General features: G+C 36.4%; 1 long non-coding RNA gene across 1 annotated transcript in view; it reads right to left on the bottom strand.

Annotated features, from left to right (window-relative positions):
- Window positions 1-2,186: 2,186 nt before the first annotated feature.
- Window positions 2,187-17,984, bottom strand: part of LOC145674563 (uncharacterized) — a 238,478-nt gene continuing 222,680 nt past the window's right edge. The window contains exon 4 of the long non-coding RNA XR_014128980.1: window positions 2,187-2,394. This is a non-coding gene — a long non-coding RNA (uncharacterized LOC145674563). The remainder of the gene's footprint in view (window positions 2,395-17,984) is intronic.

The raw sequence follows: 17,984 nt of genomic DNA, 5'->3' as shown, positions 1-17,984 counted from the left end.
TTAAAAAAGTAAATAGCAATTTCCCTGTAAGTTTGTTAAGATTGAGTTGCATATATATAGGGTTTCTATTTATACTTCTAATCATTCTAATGTATTTTTAGTTAACAGTTTGAGCAATTGTTGTATAGTTTGCCATTCTAAACATCCAGTATGTCGTGAAGTTAGAAACCGTTTTTCCGAAGAAAATTTTAAAAGCACGTATTCGTTTTTTTCATGTGTAGTATCTAACTGCAAAATTTTATCGAAACCGGCTTGTATCACTAAGTTGACGTTCTTTGTCAGAATTATGGTAGCATAGAACAACTGGCGTAACTGGCCACACTAGTAGGATTACAATAGGTTTGAAAACTACTGTTAAGACCTGTCGTTTTGTTTCACTAGCTCATGTGTAGTCAACTATCATTGTGTCGCCAAACGACCAAAAATACGACATCCTCGCAAAATTTTGTACTGGTCTTTTTTTTCGTTTTGTTTGTGAATAACTGTATAGAAAACTTACATATTTGTTTTTAGATCTGCAGAAGTTTCATATCTATACCACTTTTCTTTTGAAACGTACAAATTGCAGAATCTTCTTTAGTGCTGGTGAATTAATATGATGTATATGTATTACTTTCAGATTTGAAGCCTATCTATAGATTGAAAAATCGAACTGGAGCTAAGAGGAAATCTTACTCTTTTACGTATTTTCTTAGTTGATATTGCTTAATAGGTCAGTTGAAACTCAGTGGAACTACATTCCATAAATGGATACACCCAACCAAATTGTAGATGTTCAACTAAATGATCAATGATCATCGTACTAACCCTTATCATAATTATTTAACTTTATTACCATTGGTAAATGGAAAAATTACCAGTAATTCACATATATAATGTTATGAAGCAAGCGTCTCTGAGTTCATATTTTGTTATTTAGTAAAGTTTGGAATACTAATTCGTCGTCAGTATGTACAGAAACATCCCAAAAAACTAAGATTAAATAAGATAAAATTAACATTTTAAGCCGTTATCAGAAATTTCGATAAACGTAACCAAGAAAGTTCTGCTGCTTTTTCATCCACCACCTTCGAACATCGATATGTCACCTAAGACGAAACTGGAAGATCAAAAATAGTCCCCATCAGCACTGACAACCTTTTGTCAACGTTCTGGAAGACCATGGATTCCATCGCGGTAGAACTCGGTCGGCCGTGAAGTGCAGAAGGTATCAAATGCATTTTGCACCTCTACTAGGGATTTAAACTGGCGTCGTCTAAGGTATGGTCCAAGGAATGGAACACGTGATAATCGGACGATTCAATACCTGGGAGTATGGCAGATGCCAGAGTGTTTTTCATCCAAGGTGTAGAATGGTGACCTGGGTCATCCTAACCACGTGGGGCTTAGCGTTGTCCTGTAACAGGAGGAGCCCTTTGAGATTCAGAAGTGCTGACTCCAGAGTTTTGAGTTTTTCTTGGACACGGCTCAACTGCCGACAGCACACAGTTGCATTGATGCTCCGACCACCTGGTAGCGGTTTCCGATACACGATGTTGTGCCAGTTCCTCATATGTCTGCCCACTGTTCGCCCTAATTGCTGCCTGAAGATCTTCATTTTGAACATGTGTTAGTCTTCCGACACGTGGTGCATTTTCGAGTGTTTTTTCACCGTCCTTAAACTTGTTTACCCACCGATGCACTGTCGGCATATTCACGACACCCTCACCAAAGGCCTTGCATACCTTGTACGCCGCTGCAGCGGCGTTTGACCTCAGTTTGAACTCGTACAGCATACACGCTCTTATGGCGCTGTGTGGAGGTCCCGTGTTCACTCTGTCCTTACGCAAGTTCACAGTGTAACAGAATTGTCACATCCAGATGATATGTTGTATATATTCACTCCAACAACTGATCGCCTTTTCTCCATTCACATTCAAGTCACGGTAAAATAAAGTTGATAAGACACGATCTACTAACTGGAGATCATTTAACTTTCCCTCTGCCCGCTTATAGTCATTTGCAACGTGTAACGTTAGGAAATAGTCATCCGTAGTTCTGATGTCTCATAACACTTTTTCTTGTGTCGCGTGGACTGTTTCTTTTCTGTCTTTCAGTGTTACTTGTAATAAATTAATAGACTACTTCGACTCGATGTGTAGAATTGATAATTCCAAAGTAGAAATGAAAGTAAAAATTGTCTCCAATTTGATTTTATTCTTTAAACTACATTAAACAAAGAATTTACCAATAACCATAGCTATGTCGTCGTAATGGAGTAACACTAAAGCGTTTCTCTTTGTTGTCATTATTTGGCACAGGGAAGAGCTTCAAGTTGTTTCAGTGAGTAATCTTCGAAAAGCACATTCTTTCGTACATCTAGTTGGTGTTGCATACATTTTGTTCCAGGAAAACCTATGGGAAATAAATAAATAAATAATACTATATGTAAACAACATACATTTAATAATACTGATATATTATTATTGCGACATATTTGAAACACGTTAAACTACTAATCTCAATCTCTCTCATCTGGTACCTTGAGTTATACTTACGTTAGTAGGAAGTTTTTGGTGCTACTAGATATGAGTGCGTGTTATGTCCAGAGATAACTCTTGAGAGAAGTCACGTTGACAGTAATTAAGGTTCCATCGCTTCATGGTTAAAGAAGAAACGTTACCTAATATTCTAATTGTTACGTACGGAAATTAGAACGTTATATATTTTACTGCACATAGTTTCAAGCGACAAAACTTTGACTTTTACTGACATGACTTCTCCCACGAGCCGCGCCTGGTTGTACTGTTGGTAAAGAAAATTAGAAGAACGCTTGACTTTCAAAAAGAGAAAATTTCTCTCCGTTACTCAGTTGAATTATTGATGCTATACTTTAATGTTTTTTTGGTGTCTACGAGAACACAAACGTTATATATTCCTTTCAGCTCCAAAAGTTCTACGTTAAGTTGATAAAGCTCTGGATCGATTATATAATGTATGGGAATAAAATGTCACCTTTGATATCTGGTGCAAACCGTACCTCAGAAACAAAACACAGGAGCATAGTAATGTCATGCTTCTAACTTCACAAACTTTGTGCATCTCCAGCAAACAGATTGAAGTACCCAGACAGTCAGGAGGCAGTGCTAGCAAAACACACAATTTTCAGCAATGGCTTCTTAAGAATTTAAACTGGACATTTTCCATAACAAGCCGCAAAAACATTAACAGTGTGTTTGAATTAAGATTGGCAAAGGAACGTACCATTCGCTGTTGGTTCGTCAAATTCCGTTTTGGTGAACAGCATTGCAAATTGAGTACCGTGTGCTCCGGGCAACATCATCTTCGGATGAGCTCCTCAGAAACACCACAGAAGCAGACCCTCAAAAAAGTATTTGTGTCATTACAGACAAGATATACGTGCATTATATCACAGGCCTCCGGAGGCTCCAGCCAACAAGAATCGATGTCTGGAAGATGTGTGTGCAGTTCTCTGGGTGTAAGAAATGATCAGGAACGTTTCCTGCATTGGGTTGTCACTTCAGATTAAAAATACTATACTATACTAATCATTAACGGATTAACTATAATAATTATTAACGGTTAGAACAATGATTGAGTCATGATCAACGCTGAGGAAGACTTCCTAAACCACCTCTTCACCCACAGAAGATGTTGTTGCTAATATGGTCGTCTATGGTGGGAGTGGTCCTCCAGATATTTCTCACGCGAGGTGAAAATGTCTATGCGCATGCAGTATTGCAGTGCTCAACTCAATGAAATTCACCGCAACGCAAGTTTTCGCACCATGCAATATGTTCAGAGAAACACGTTTATTTTATTAAACAGATGTTGGAAGATAAATGAGTGTAGTTCATGTGGTGGAAGCTGAGGCAATCCAGATGAAATCTACCAATGATGGTTGCTGACAAAATTTAGTTTTTTATTATTTTTTTTACTTAAGTTTGTACCACATTCAGGGATTTGAAAACGGGTATTCAATTATTTTTTAGCCACGCAGATTTTGTAGTAGCGGCCATTTTGTATAGGCGCCTGAGCGTATTTTGAACTTTTTAGTACATTCCATTAAACGCTACAACTTTTTAAGTTCAAACCAAAACCATATGAAAGATAATGGAAAGATAATAGACATAGTTCTATGTTCTGTGCACTTTGAGACATAGTTTAAAATGTCGAAAAAAGAAGCTCTGAACATTGAGGTTGGAAAACTATAAATGGCCATTTTGGAATGTACATCTTGAGACCAAATAAATGAGATTCACCTTCATTTTTTTTGTCTACGTAGAGACTAGATAGAATAGACAACGTCCCAAACAAGTTTCAGATCTGAGAACCATATACTTGATTTTTGGAAACTTTTAAACATTACGAATTTTCGAAAATCATGTATTTTCACCATCAAATTTGTCAGGAAGGACATAAATAAAAAACTCAAATTTGCATAATATAGACGATAGTTGTGCAGTAACAAGTGGGTAAAATTGCATCACTGAGACGTAAGCAGTTTCTGAGTTATAAGTTTTTTTTTCACTGGGACTTAATATCATCAATCGCCATTGAGGCGTGGATATAAACTTTGTAGCAACAGTCAAAATAACACGGCAGTAATATTAAATGGTTAAAGTGTGCATAATTTATGAATCATATCTTGTGCAAAAAATGAAACGCGTCTGTTATTTCTTTTCTGTCTATAGCGGTACTGTTAAGATATCAGTGAGGTAAATAGTTGACTAATCTGTGTACAGAGTTTGGGACTGATATTGAAAATACGATCTGCAGGAGTTGTAAACTCTGTGGGTGCGAGTTTACGGAGAACCCTAGTAATTGGCAGTCCCTAGTAATTGGCATTGGCAGTCACAGTCAAAATAACATTTTGTGATTCGTAGATAGTTTAAAAGAGGTTCTTGGGCCATGGGGATGGAAAAAGTGATCAAAACGAATAATGAAGATCGTTATTTTCCTGACTTATATCTTTAATTCCCCCAATCCACCATTTCTCTCAAAAATACAGGTATCATTAGATGCAATGACAACATGCTATGTTCTGGAAGTACTGAAGTACTGCAATCAGTAAATTCATCTGATTGTTAGTATTCATAACATCTGATTTGTGTTTGCGTCAGAGGTACAAATCTGTGATATAATCTAGTATTGATAATACTTTTACAAGTAGCAAATCTCAAATTTCTTGCTGTGTGGCTGCTCTTCTTCTGATGAAACACATATAAATTGTATGTCTGAAATATCATATCAACACGAAACCTCTACATCTGTTCAGGTTTTAAAATCGCGAATTTCACATCACTGCAGCAACTTATAACTCAGAAACTACTCAAGTCTCAGTGATGCAATGTTAATCACTTGTTACTGCATAACTATCGTCTATTTTTTGCAAATTTGGGATTTTTCACTTGTGTCCTCCCTGAGATGTTTGATGGTAAAAATACATGATTTTCGAAAATACACAATGTTTAAAAATTTCAAAAGAATCAAGTATATGGTTCTCAGATCTGAAACTTAGTTCGAACGTTGTTTACTATCCACTTCCTATATGGACAAAGAAATGAAAGTGAATCTTATTTATTTCGTTTCAAAATGTACATTTCAAAATTGCCATTTCTAGGTTTCCAACCTCAATGTTCAGAGCTTCTTTTTTCGACGTTCTAAAGTACGTCTCTATGTGCACAGAACACTTAATGTTGTCGATTCCATTATCTTTCATATAGTTTTGGTTTGAATTCATTATCTTTAAAACCTGAAAAGTTACAGCGTTTAACGGAATCCTCTGAAAAGTGCAAAATACGCACACTCGCCTATTCAAAATGACCGCTACAAACAATCCTGCGCGGCTAAAAAATGAATGAATACCGATTTTCAATTCCCTGAATGTGGTACAATCTTAGGTTTAAAAAAATTTAAAAAGAATAAATTTTGTCAGCATCCTGGAAATTCATCTGTTTCATTTAGATTGCCCCAGCTGTAAAACAATAACGGCGCTCTGGCGAATATTGAAGGTATTAATTCAACAGACTACGTTATTGTTCCTGTAATGCGAAGAGCGAGAAACAGTCTGTTTGTTTTCGAGTGAATAGTTTTGGGCTTGATAGAATGCGTGGGTAGAGTCAGTCTCAAAGTAACTGAAAGAACCATTGTCTCAGTCCATATACATCTTATCAATATATTTCTAGAGACTCTGAAAAAATCATTAAACTAAATGTTTGTTTTCTTAGTGTTTTCATTCAACAATCAGCATGATAAGTGAAATTCACAGTTGCCTTATCACAAAGGTGAAAAACAATGTGGGCCTACTTGTTCCATTGTGTTCTGCGGCTTCACTTCGGAACCGTAAATCTGCTGCAGAAAAAGCAGGTTTCCTTCATAAGAGTCCCGCACAGCAGAGCACAACTGAGAGCTACCATAAATCTTCCGTACAAGCAATAGACGGACTCATTTAACAGGATGTCCAAGTAGCTTTACACATCAAGCGAGAAAGCGTACATATAAATGCCCGGATAAGGGTGTATCTGAGGCAGCGTGCTCAGCGATTCATTTTAGTCATTCCTGCTATAAAGGCAACAGTGTTAACGACGATAAACTCAATATTATCGATTTAGTTCTTGCTCTGGTCTTTACGACGATGATGTGCATGATGAAAATTTGATTTAGCGTTTAATGTGATAAGTTGTTTCACCAGCTGTGCGAAGAACTGACGGAGCTTCATTTGCATTGAATGCAGAGTGGAAAATGACTTAAATCATTTTTGCAACGCCTACTCAGGCAAGAAGCCAAGAGAAGGGGGGCTCCGGGGGGCCCGGACCCCTCCTTCGAGACCAGAAATGAAAAACAAAATAAGGAAGGATAAAACGAAATGAAATGAGAAAAAGAAGAATCGCCGTTAAAAATTTAAAAAAAAAGCTACAGAAAGCTTTTGGTTACTCTTTCTTATGAGGTGATTTGTATTACTTGCAATACATGGTGGCGAGGTGAGTGGGATATCCTGGAAGAGTCAGGGAATCTGAAATTTCCAAAAGTTACGCAATTCTTAGAATTTCTGCTACTAGTCAGGGAGATTTCAATCTTCTGAAAGCATAATGCCGGTTGTGTAACAGCGTGGACATTTTTGATCATAATTTTTCGACATCGCAACCTTGCAGTATCAAACATGTTATTTCAAAAACAACTTTCTGCTACTCCTTTAAACTGTCGTTTGGAACAGACAGTAGTTGAAGGAATAATAAAAACAAAAATTTATGTGAAAAGAAAGTTCTGTTAACATTTGATTCAACAGAGAAAGGAACGCAGATATTGTAAAATATTTTACAAGATATTATTGAGTTTGTACACTCATGTCTAAAATTACTGTCGCATGTCTATAAATATGTTGTTGTAGGAGTATAATTTGATAACGAATTCGCCCGGTATTTCTTATAATGTTAGTATGTGTATAATTGGCAAAGACATGTAAGTGGCAAATTTTGTCAAAAGAGCAGTAAATAATAACAATAAAACTAAAATAAAACTTTGTTACCATTTAGCAACATTTCGTTTTACTCACTCTGATTTTCGTATTTATAATAATTGTTTTCCTATGAAATTTACCACAAATAGGGTCTATACATTTTCCGATTATACACATGGTATCAGTATTAAAAGTACCCTGCAAAAGCATTATCAAATTATATTTTTAAAAGAAGACAGTCATAGATATGCGACAATGATTTTGGACATGAGTGTACTTTTTATAATAGTGAATATGTACTTTTTTATAATAGTTGAAGTCGCAATGAAAGGAAAATTGTGATATTTGAATGAACAGAGGAAGAACGTAAATATAGTAAAATTATTTTCATTACGTTTTTTATTATTCTACTTGAGATTTCTTCGTAGTTTGTTATTAAAATATTCAAAAACATATCCTCATCTTATTGTCCTAACAAACCAATATGTGTTGATAGTAAAGTAGTTTAGATTGATTGGGCCTTCAGTGTTTCATGTCACGTCCTCCGCCCCCCGCCCCCCGTTACGAAATCCTGACTAAACGAACCAGTATATGTTCCAGTAAAATAGTTTAGAATAGTTTAGATCGAGCCCCTGGTGTGATGACTACAGTATTTCATGTCACGGACCCCCCCGCCCTTCACCAAATCCTGGCTACGTGCCTGGCCTACTTCAGTTGATGTCCTAACACAGATACGAGAAATGGTACTGGGTTAATTTTCAGAGAAGGGGAACATACTTATGTTACCCAATTCTTTCGTACTATACTCTTCTCTTTCCTACACTGCTCTACTCTAGTTATCCTTTCCTATCTTACCCTAAACTGCCTAAACCAGTCCTACTTTTCGATGTATATGAAGACCAACTGGCGCGTGTCATGTAAAATAAACCAATGATCGCAACAGTTATAGTGAAAGAGACCCTATAGTTCCCAGTAATTATCGCAGCCTTCATTATTTAATCATTATGTAAGTAATGTCACGAAATTAGCCGTGCAGTATCACGAAATTATCCGTAGTTACATAACTTGTAGAAAGAACCTGTTTTTTTTGTGGTGGAAACTGTGATTTTGAATGTATCCTAAAATTGACTGCAGTCATTTAGGTGTGAATACAATACCTTCGGAAAAGGTATAATTTTCCACATTACATAGCTCACGTTGGTAAAGAATGCAAAAGCATTGAAATTGCTATAGTTGGGTATATGGGAAACTGACACTCTTTGCCGAATTTTTAGTTACTTTTTGTTCAAGCCAGGAAGTTGATTCGAGCGTATGATACACACTAATGTCCTCTGGAAATAATAGTTGCAAACCACAACGGTTTCCTTTCTTGTTTACACACAAATGGCATTGAAAAAACCGCAAATCGGTACACTTTCTATGAGACTAACCTAGGGTGACCAAATCGTCAACTATAAAAAACGGGACAACTTTTTACTTTTGGATAGGTTGTTCCCCTAAATATACATTTTTGCCTCTCCGTTCTCTATCTCTCTCTGTATCTCACAAAAAAGGACAAATTTACACTTTTTCGGTTTAAAACCTATTGAAAAGGTTGTGGAATAAATTAAATAACAAGTAACTCTTAGCAAATAACAAAAAAATTAAATTTTGAAAACATTAGTAAAAGTATATTAAACATTCATCAATATATGTCAATCAACAAAATCTACCACTGGCAGAATTTATAACGAACTACTCTCAGCATCGGACTCCAACTCCCTTTATTCGCTTTTTCTCACTTTTAAACATTATTTCACTTACAACTAGTTTTCTTTTTACTTTCACTTTTATAGTTCTATATTTCTGTTCACCATTCGTAAATGACAGTATGTTACATCTTAGCCTACTGTCACAGTGCATCCAATTTTTCACTCTGGCGATTACGGACGACTGGTCAGCCGACCGCGTCTGCTGACTGCTTGCTCACACTGCAGCCGATCCGTCGTCAGTCTGTCTTCTTGTGGGATACAGTATGGACGAGAAATTGCTACTATTAGAAAATCCTGTGTTAAAATTATTATTTTTAGAGTAATATAGGAGCGAATATGTAAATACTATTTTTCAAGAAAGAGAGAAATATGGTGAGTTTCACACGCTATTTCCAAAGTTGGTGAAGCAGCCACAGAAGTTTTTTCAGTTACTTCAGAATGGAACAGGATACATTTTGGCACATCTTACAGAAGATTCGAGGACGTATAGAGAAGCAAAGTAATTTTCGAAAATGTATATCAGCAGAAGAACGACTTGCTCTAACATGTAAATGGGAGTCTCAATACTTGCGATGAGTTGTAAACCACCCGCTAGTCTGGCGTAGTCTGACGACAAAAAACAAAATAATTTGTTTCCGATCGGTGGTCGGTAGAAGTCGGCCGTAGTCGCCAGACCATGTCGGCGCCAGTCTGACCACATACACTTCTGTCAATGCATTTGTTTATTTCACAGATGTCGTCAGAGTATGTCAGACTAAAAAAGCGGTGAAAGTCGGATCCATTGTGACCATAGGCATAGTTAAATCACGTAAACACTGCACTGTACTGATGGCAGCGCCTCAGTCTTTCACCGCCCGAAAAAGAGACTAAAAACAATTTGTTTTTCATAAGACTTAAGCCCCTTGCACTGTTGTCTGCGGAGTGGGAGTCTTGGAGGGAAGGTCTAGGAGGGAAAACAGTGCACCCACCACATTGTAACCTACCAAGTTTCATAATAAAATAAAATATTGTGAAGGGAAAAATGTGAGATGAAACTCGGGCTTACTGCTAAGCTGGTTATTTCTCTCGGAGTTGGAAGCACTGTGTAAGTAACCTTCAGTGAGTTGGTTGCGCAAGTTTCGTGTCGTTCGGGATGACGTCACGTTCCAACCGGGGTTTTCGTTCTAAGCATAGGGCTCTTCGCAGTGTTATAAATGAGACGAGTGGGATAGGTCCTTTGAAAATAAGAATGGGTCTTTAAAACATTTTTCCGTGTAATTGAATATATCTTAATTAACTTCTTTAGATACTATAACTGACCCTGACTATGGTGTTTATTCTGAATTTATCAGTATTACTTGTTATATATGGAAGTATTAATTCTAAAAAAAATGTGTAAAAAAAGAAAAGAAAACTAAAAATAGTTAACCATACTGTTAACGTAAATGGTTTATGTAGGCAGACTTATGCTTCAGGTAAAAACTTGTTGATTCTTGTTATTCTTGCAAGTTAAAATAAAGTCGCTAGTCAGGAATTTGAATATATTGCTATTACGGAAAATCTTCAGGCTAGTGGAGACATTAAATGAATGATAAATTTCTTAGATCCCTTTAAAAATGAAAGAAAAAAAGGAATAGAATCGATGGAATTACAGTTGAGCTATTGGTCGTAATTCATGCGTATTGACCCATTTAAGATATCCTTTCCTCCCACATTTTCATTCCTATGGGAAGCCACTTGGCAGTAGCTTTGAGTTCCATACATTTTGATGAAATTATTGTAAAGGTTCCTAAGTTCTATATTTGGATTTACTATTGGATGTAATACTTACTTCAGAAACATTTGTTACTTGAAAAAAATCTTTCTTAGAAAAAAATAATTGCTTGCTAACAGAGATTTCTATTTATGCTATTGTTGCTTGTTAAAATAATTAAATATTTTCTATATTTACATTTATATATCACTTTTCGGATTTGTTATAATAAAATTTTCCATTTGTTAGAAAACCTTTTACATTTACAAGTAGTCGTAGAAATTCCCCTGATAATCTTAATAGTGATATTTTGCACATAATATAAGCTTTTTCCAGTATTGAAGCTCTCACTCCACGTCGTTATTATTCTCAGCCGTGGGGGAATGGAATTCTCCTTTTTCTCTCCTTTTAAAATTTTATATTCTAAAGGGGGAAGTGAGCTGACGTCCGTTCTCGCAGGACTGTGGGTAGTGGGTGCTATTTAAAGGTTATATATGTGTCGTTCACCCGTTACATGTATAATTTTTAAATAAACATATATTTATAACACTGCCCTGGAAAGGCAATTTAAGGTGGCTTCTGGGTCCAGCTCGGGGAGGTCCAGCCAAAGAGTTTCCCTTTATATTCTAAAATTTATGTGTATTTATTTGGTCGAATTAACCTCTAAATTTGATAACATATTTTCTTTATTCCATGCCTTTCTTGTTAAGTTGCTATAAATGTTGTATATGAATGATGATACAAAATACATAATACAGTGTTGCCGGGGTCAGATACAAAATTTAAGGTTTAGTAGGTCATTGTGTAATAAGCAAATAATTATTGATAAGGTTGTAAAAATAAGAATAATTATCCTTTTGGTTTCTTTGAGCTCAATATTTTGTGGTGTGATTGTAAGGATGGCACAATCAAAGGAGACGCATGTAAAGTATAGATTTTCGGATTCTTCAAGTTCTAGTGAGAATGAATTTCTTGAATATTCTTATGAATTTTGTAATCCTATGTTTGACAATTCAAGGCCTTCTGCCCATATTCCAATGAATCTTCATGAACCTTTGCTAGGTGGTCAAAATAGACTCTTTCAGGATCAAAATTTTAACGTGAACCTACAAGGTAATGTGGGACACAGTTCACGGTTTGCGAATTCCTCGCCTAATTTAAGAGCAGGAGGGAATCAGAGCTTTCAAAATAAATATAGAGACCGACCATTTAATATGGCAGCTTCATTAAATTTAAATTTTGAGAAATTTGCCTGGGAAGGAATTTATAAATCTTTGTTGCATGATATTAATAGTCTACCTATAATAAGTGGTACCAATACTGAGTCTACATTTCAATTTTTATTAAAAATTTGATAGTATTGTTAGAAGTAAGGGTTTGCCTTTAGATCTTGGGTTGGTAGCTTGTCTTTCTCGTACCAAAGGAGAAATGCAAGAAGTTATACAATCGTTCATTGGGGACGCTTCCCCTTGGCAAACAGTTTGTAGACATTTAGTTGTGCGATTTATTTGCACTATTGGTAGAACACAATTCATGCGACTATTTTTCTACGTTCCCATGCGGGAGGATCATTCATTATATGAGTTCGTAAATAATAAATTATCGATTATTCACGTTCGTGATACGTTCTTTGATGAAACCACCATTTGTAGTTTAATTACTAATATGGTAACGCCTTCTGCCCATCAATTTCTAGCTGAAAGTGGTATGCCTATCGATTTAAATCAATTGTATTTAGCTGCAGAACATTATGATGCTTTGCATAGATATAGGAAAGATTATTATCGATTACGTAATCAAGGTAGTAGTGTACGGGACTTGGTACCACCCCGTAAACCATCTTCCTTTATCGGAGCGAAGAACACAAAACAGCAAGTAGTGTTGCAATCTCGTGAACCAATAAATTTGCATAAAAATTTAGTTTCTCCAGCTATGCATTCTTTACCATCTAACTATAAATTTTTTGATAAGGCGGAATTTTCTCATAACCATAATTTAGAATCTCAGTATTTAACTCAAAATAACTTAGACATAAATCAAAATTGTAGTAAGTTGAAAAAAATGTTAGCTATTCCTGTTTACGTTACGGGTATGCGTTTTAAGTGTTTAATTGATACTGGGAGTACGAGCTCTTATCTAGCTCGACATCTTTATGATGAACTTAGAAAAAGGTGTAAAATAAAGGCAGAAAAGGTGAACGTTCAAACGATCGCCCTTGGGAATATACAACTTACAGTGAATATGAGAGTAAGACTATATTTTAAAATTGGAAGACAACAATTTTCACAAATTTTCTTCATCGCGGACTCTAATGAGTTTGATCTTCTGCTTGGAAATGACTTTCACACAAATGTACGATGCAATCATAGACGTTGCCGGTAATTTATATAATATAAAAGCTCGGAGGTTGGTGGTTCCTATGATCCGAGCTGATGAACTTTTGTGTGCCCAGACTTCTCTCGCTTCTGCATATGCTTCTAGGAATGGGGTGAGTGGAAAGCAGCCGCCATGCGACCTTGATTGTCCGAAAGCTACACCTCAGCCTAGATCTCTTGGTGATTCTAAACAGAGTTTGACTCCATCGACATCAGTAACCAGAGACAACGGAGTTAACACCACGTTTGACCCTGGGGTGGAATTCGTTTTTGATCAGACCATATTGCATCCTTCGGAGACTAGACCGGAGGAATCTCAAGGTAATTATACGGTTCCTGATCAATTATTACAATGTGATTCTAATTTACAGGAGTACGTTAATAACTTGTTAACTTCTTATGCTGATGTTGTTGGAAATAAAATTGGTAGAGTTAAGAATTTTACTTACAAAATTGAACTTGCCGATAAAACTCCCATTCGTTTGCAACCTTATCAACTACCAACTCATAAGCAAAAGGAATTAGATTCTTTTATTGCCCAGCTTTTAAAGGACGATATTATGGAAGAAATACATGTCGCCATGTTTCTTAGTAACAAATTCAGATGGAAGCAGGTGCCTTGTAATTTCGTACGGAGAAGTGAACAAAAAGGTGATGGTAAACAGCTATCCTTCTCCTAACATGAAGAATGTAATATCTAGTATTTCGGATAATAACAATTTTTCAAAACTTGATTGTAAATCTTGTTTCCACCAAATTCCTCTGTATGATGAGAGTCGAAATATTACTGCTTTTGGAACAAAAAATAAAATCTATCGATATAAATCGGTACCAATGGGATTAGTGTTATCACCTTCTGTTTTAAGTAATTTGATGTCAAAGGTCTTTGAGAAGTTAATTCGTAAGAATTTAGAGATATATTTTGATGATATAATTTTATTTACCAAAGATATTGAGAGTCATAAAGCTCTATTAGAGGAGGTATTATCCCGACTAAGAAATTGGGGAATTACTATTTCAAAAAAGAAGTCCTGTCTATTTCAAACTAGTATAAAATATTTAGGGTTCCGTTTTGAAAATGGCAAGATGTCAATAGATCCTGAGAGAATCAAAACTATCCAGGAGATACCCAAACCCAAGAATAGAAAAGGGGTTAACAGAATATGTTCATTTTTCTCGTTCTATTCAAAATTTATTTATGGGTATTCAGAGTTAATTGCTCCGCTTCAAGATTTAAGATCTGTAAAAAAGCCATTTAAATGGACTAAAGTTCATGATGAAGCCCTACAAAAATTAAAAGATGCCTTTTGTAGTCAGGTTATTTTAAAGGTCCCTGATATGAATTCCAACTTCGTTATACATTGTGATAGCTCTTTGCGTCATTTTTCTGGGGTTCTCAGCCAATATGATTCGGAAGGGAATCTTAGACCTGTATCTATGTTTAGTCGGGCGATTCTACAATCTGATTGGAATAAAAACATATATGAATTAGAACTTAAGGCTCTTTCTTTATCTTTAGAAAAATTTGAGTATTATTTGGCAAATCCCTTTGTAGTATATACTGACAGTAAGAGTTTAACTTGGTTACTTAATAACCATAAAAGACAAAGGAGATATGGAACAATGTTAGAGAAAATCTTTAGGTTCAAATTTCTTATAGTACATGTAAGATCAAAAATAAATAGTATAGCCGATTTCCTTTCAAGGGTTGGAAACCATCTGGAATTCTATACAAAAAACGATACTACAGTTGAAGTCATAAAAGATCAAAATTAAACAGTAAATTTGTCTTTTATTAATTTTTGGCAAAATCCTGTGTTTAATGTGCCTCTTACAGATCACCAGAGGAAAGATCCTGAGTTAGGAGAGATTATCAATAAGTTAGAGAGAAAGGAAGAAGTTCCTACGTATGTATTAAGAAATAAGATTTTGTTTAAAAAGATTAAAGGCAAAGGGAATAATGGATTTAGGATAGTAATACCTAATTCTCTAGTTCAGTCGATTATTGAATATTCTCATTGTCTAATAATTCATGGTGGGCATATGGATATCGAAAAACCATTGCTAAAGTCGCTGAAAAGTATACCTGGCCTACTTTATATTCTGATATTAAGAATTTTATACAATCTTGTCATTTGTGCCAAACCTGTAAAGATTCTAATCGAAAACCTATGGGGCAATATTTTACAAAAAAGGTAATTCACCCAAATTACACTTGGTTTATAGATATTGCGGGGAAATTGCCTAGTAGCTCTGGATTAGAATATATTTTAATTGTCACTGACGCCCATAGTCGTTTTGTCTTTTTAGAACCTTTAAGGCGACTAACCTCGAAAATCATCTGTAATAAGTTGCAGGAATTATTTCTTCGATACGGCTTTCCTGGTAAAGTATTAAATGACGGAGCTTCTTATTTTGTGAGTGATTACTTCTTGAAATTCTTGTATACCTATGGCATACAGAGCGTAAAAATATCGTACTTATATATATATATATATTTACATCACCTAATGCTTGTGGCAACAAATACTATTCGAAGCTTTCTTGCACCCACTGGAAAACGTGAAGTATATTAATATTTATTTGCATATATTGTTATTGTAGACTGTTCCCATAATGCCCACCGACTTCGATTTTACAAAATTTGAGAAATAAATTTCACTTTTTATTTAGTGGTCAATTTGAAGGCATTTTGTTATACTACCATTAAGAAACCCATATACATCATATTACGAATCAATCATTATGGAACAATCTCATGTGTGACACGCAGCAGTGGTACCAATCTTTGAAAGTTTCATTTACAACTTTTTTTCCTTTTTCTTTTTTAACTGATTTTGTGAGTAATGGTGCATTCAGTATAAAGGTACAACAAGATATTCTCTCTCTCTCTCTCTCTCTCTCTCTCTGTGTGTGTGTGTGTGTGTGTGTGTGTGTGTGTTTGTTTGTTTGTTTCTAGTTTCCGGCGTAAGCGTGTGGATACTACCAGGTATACTTTCGTGTGTACAAATGCTAGTGTGTGCGGGTGTGGCGCGGGGATCGCGTAGTGGAACTTATCAATATTAGTACGTACATAGAAACGGCTGTTACTTCACACGATAACTTTGGACGAATGCGAATTTTTAAATTCTGCTTTTTGCAATAAATAAGTAGAGTGATTCCTCTCGAGGGAGTTCCCCTAAATGGTAGCCCCTACCATGTCCAATTGAATCACAAATTGCCGCAATCGTTTGTACATTGTTTGTACAGAAATGTGCAAGCCAAATTTTCGTTTGTACACTATTAGGGGCGCAGCCAGAACGAAAACAAATTGGGGCTGTTTAACTGGTAGCCCCCCCACCAACATGTTCTATTCAATCACTAATTATCGCAATCGTTTGTACTTCGTTTGTACAGAAATGTGCAGGCGAAATTTTCGTTTGTACACAATTAGGGGCGCCGCCAGAACAGAAAAAAATGGGGGCTGTCTAAGTGGTAGCCCCCCCATGTCCAATTGAATCACAAATTGTCGCAATTGTTTGTACTTCGTTTGTACAGAAATGTGCAGGCGAAATATATGTTTGCACGCAATTAGGGGCGCCGCCAGAACGAAAACAAATTGGGGGCTGTCTAAGTGGTAGCTCCCGACCATGTCCTATTCAATCACAAATTGTCGCAATCGTTTGTACTTCGTTTGTTCAGAAATGTGCACGCGAAATTTTCGTTTGTACATAATTAAGGGCGCCGCTAGAACAGAAAAAATGGGGGCTGTCTAAGTGGTAGCCCCCCACCATGTCCAATTCAATCACAAGTTGTCGCATTCGTTTGTGCATCGTTTGTACAGAAATGTGCAGGCGAAATGTTTGTTTGAACAAACTTAGGGGCGCCGCCAGAACGAAAACAAAGTGGGGAGCTGTCTGAGTGGTAGCTCCCCCCACGATGTCCAATTGAATCACAAAGTATCGCAATCGTTTGTACATTGTTTGTACAGAAATGTGCAGGCCAAATTTTCGTTTGTACACTATTAGGGGCGACGCCAGAACAAAAACAAATTGGGGGCTGTCTAGCTGGTAGCCCCCCACCAACATGTTCTATTCAATCACAAATTATCGCAATCGTTTCTACTTCGTGTGTACAGAAATGTGCAGGCAAAATTTTCGTTTGTACACAATTAGGGGCGCCGCCAGAACAGAAAAAAAGGGGGCTGTCTAAGTGGTAGCCCCCCAACCATGTCCAATTCAATCACAAATTATCGCAATCGTTTGTACAGAAACGGGCAGGCAAAATGTTTGTTTGTACACAATTAGGGGCGCCGCCAGAACGAAAACAAAGTGGTGGCTGTCTAAGTGGTAGCCCCCGACCATGTCTAATTCAATCACAAATAGTCGCATTCGTCTGTACGTCGTTTGTACATAAATGTGCAGGCGAAATGTTTGTTTGAACACAATTAGGGACGCCGCCAGAACGAAAACAAAGTAGGGTGCTTTCTAAGTAATTCCTCCCCACCATGTCCAATTGAATCACAAATTGCCGGAATCGTTTGTACTTCGTTTGTACAGAAACGAGCAGGCGAAATGTTTGTTTGTACACAATTAGGGGCGCCGCCAGAACGAAAACTAAGTGGGGCTGTCTAAGTGGTAGCCCCCGACCATGTCCAATTCAATCACAAATTGTCGCAATCGTTTGTA

Source organism: Thermobia domestica, chromosome 17, assembly GCF_964235325.1.
Source record: "Thermobia domestica chromosome 17, izTheDome1.hap1.1, whole genome shotgun sequence".
Taxonomy (NCBI): Eukaryota; Metazoa; Arthropoda; class Insecta; order Zygentoma; family Lepismatidae; genus Thermobia; species Thermobia domestica.
The sequence above is the reverse complement of the archived record's forward strand: the minus strand, read 5'-3'. Positions and strand labels throughout refer to the sequence as shown.